This window comes from Geospiza fortis, unplaced genomic scaffold, assembly GCF_000277835.1.
Source record: "Geospiza fortis unplaced genomic scaffold, GeoFor_1.0 scaffold500, whole genome shotgun sequence".
NCBI classification, from domain to species: Eukaryota; Metazoa; Chordata; class Aves; order Passeriformes; family Thraupidae; genus Geospiza; species Geospiza fortis.
Window position 1 is genome coordinate 6,021 of NW_005055257.1, and position 2,502 is coordinate 8,522.

The 2,502-nt window shown below is 46.6% G+C and overlaps 1 long non-coding RNA gene across 1 annotated transcript in view; it reads right to left on the minus strand.

The window, feature by feature from the left end:
- LOC115949254 overlaps positions 1-1,705 on the minus strand; it is a 5,079-nt gene extending 3,374 nt beyond the window's left edge. Inside the window, exons 1-2 of the long non-coding RNA XR_004082810.1 lie at positions 1,606-1,705; positions 338-413 (exon numbers count right to left, since the gene is read on the minus strand). This is a non-coding gene — a long non-coding RNA (uncharacterized LOC115949254). The remainder of the gene's footprint in view (positions 1-337; positions 414-1,605) is intronic.
- Between the last annotated feature and the right edge of the window lie 797 nt (positions 1,706-2,502).

The window sequence follows — 2,502 nt, forward strand, 5'->3', positions numbered from 1 at the left end:
CAGGATTTTCAGGGGGAATTTTTAGGGTAAAATTGAGGAATTTTGGGGTGGAAATTGGGGATTTTCAGGGGGAATTTTTAGGGTAAAATTGGGGAATTTTGGGGTGGAAATTCAGGATTTTCAGGGGGAACTTTTAGGGTAAAACTGGGGAATTTTGGGGTGGAAATTGGGGATTTTTTGGGGAACTTTTAGGGTAAAATTGAGGAATTTTGAGGTGAAAATTTGGGATTTTTAGGGAGAATTTTTAGGGTAAAATTGAGGAATTTTGGGGTGGAAATTGGGCATTTTTAGGGGTGATTTTTGGGGTGAAAAAGGGCGATTTTGGGGCTCTGGGCACCTCGAGGCAGCGGCTGACGTCGCGGATCTTCATGGCGTTGCGGATGGAGCGGATCAGGTTGGTGAGCTCCTCGTACCTGGGATCAATCAGGATCAATCACAATTAATCGGGATCAATTGGAGTCGATTGGGATCAATCAGGATCAATTGGGGTCGATTTGAAGCCATTGGGATCAATAAGAACCAAACCAATAGAAACCAATATGGATCAATAAGGAGCCATTGGGACCAATAGGGATCAATAGGAACCAATAGGGATCAATCTGGTGCCATTGGGATTGATTGGGATCAAGAGGGATCAATAGGGATCAACAGGAACCAAACCAATAGGAACCAGTAGGGATCAATAAAGACCCATTGGGATCAATAGGGATCAATACAGACCCATTGGAATCAATAGGGATCAATAGGGGCTCATTTGAGACCATTTGGATCAATAGAAACCAAACCAACAGGGACCAATAGTAACCAATAGGGATCAATACAGACTCATTGGGACCAATAGGGATCAATAGGCATTGATTGGGATCAATTGGGGTCAATTTGGAGCCATTGGGATCAATAGGGACCAATAGGGATCGATAGGGATCAATTTGGGGCCATTGGGACCAATAGGGATCAATTTGGGGCCATTGGGATCAATAGGGATCAATAGGGATTGATCAGAATCAATTAGGGTTAATCTGGAGCCATTGGAATCAATAGGGATCAATAGGAACCAAATCAATAGGAACCAATAGGGATCAATACAGACCCCTTGGGACCAATAGGAATCAATTTCAGGCCATTGGGATCAATAAGGATCAATAAACAATCAATAACCAATAAATACCTGATCAATAACTGATCAATAATTCATCTATAGCCAATCAATAGGTGATCAATAACCAATCTATACCTGACCAATAACTGATCCACATCGGATCTCGAACCAATCAATAGCTCATCAATAGTCAATTAACAGCTGACCAACAGCAGATCACCAGCCAATCAATAACCAATCAATAGCTGACCAATAGAGGACCAATAACCAACCAATAGCTGGTCAATAGATGACCAACGACCAATCAACGAGCCATCAATAACCGATCAATAGCTGGCCAATAACTGACCAACAAAGGATCGATAACCAACCAATAGCTGATCAATAACTGACCAACGGAGAATCGATAACCAATTGATCAATAGATGACCAACGACCGATCAACGAGCCATCAATAACCAATCAATAACAGATCAATACCTGACCGATAGCGATCAATCGCTCACCTCTTGTCGCGGGCGCTCCTCACCACGCGCTTGGTGTCCTCCTCATCCTCACTGAGCAGCAGCGGCCTGGGGGCGGGGCCAGGAGCCTTTAACCCCGCCCCTTCTCATTAACTCCGCCCCTTTCCCTTTAACACTTCCCCTTTTTTGTAACCCCTCTTCCTTTAGCCCCTCCCCTTCCATTTAGGCCCCTCCCCCTGTCCTTTAACTCCGCCCTTCCCCACCCATTTTCACCCTTCTGACTCTACATAAACCCCACCCCTTTCCCTTTAACTCCTCCCCTTTCCTCTAACCCCTCCCCTTTCTTTTAACCCCTCCCCTTTTCCACAAACCCCTCCCCCCTTCCTTTCGCCCCTCCCCTTCCCTTTTAACCCTTCCCCTTTCCCTAAGCCCCTCCCCTTTCCTGTTAACCCTGCCCTTTCCTTTAGCTCCTCCCCCTTTCCCTAAGCCCCTCCCCTTTTCTTTAGCACCTCCCCTTCCCTTTTAACCCTTCCCTTTTCCCTAAGCCCCTCCCCTTTCCTGTTAACCCCTCCCCTTTCCTTAAGCCCCTCCCCTGTTACCCCTCCCCTTTCCTTTAGCCCCTCCCCTTTTAACCCTTCCTCCTTTCCCTAAGCCCCTCCCCTTTCATTTAGCCCCTCCTCCTTTTCCTTTTAGCCTCTCCACTTTCCTTTAGCCCCACCCATTTTAACTCTTCCCATTCCAATTAAGCCACTCCCCTTTCTCTTTAACCCCTTCCCCATTCCCTTTAAGCCTCTCCCCTTTCCTTAAACCCCTCCCCTTTCCCTTTAACACCTTCCTTTCCCTTTGACCCCTCCCCTTTCCCCTTTAGGCTCCTCCCCTATTTTAACCTTTCCCCTTTTCCTTTACACTCCCACCCTTAAGCCCCGCCCTTTCTCTTTA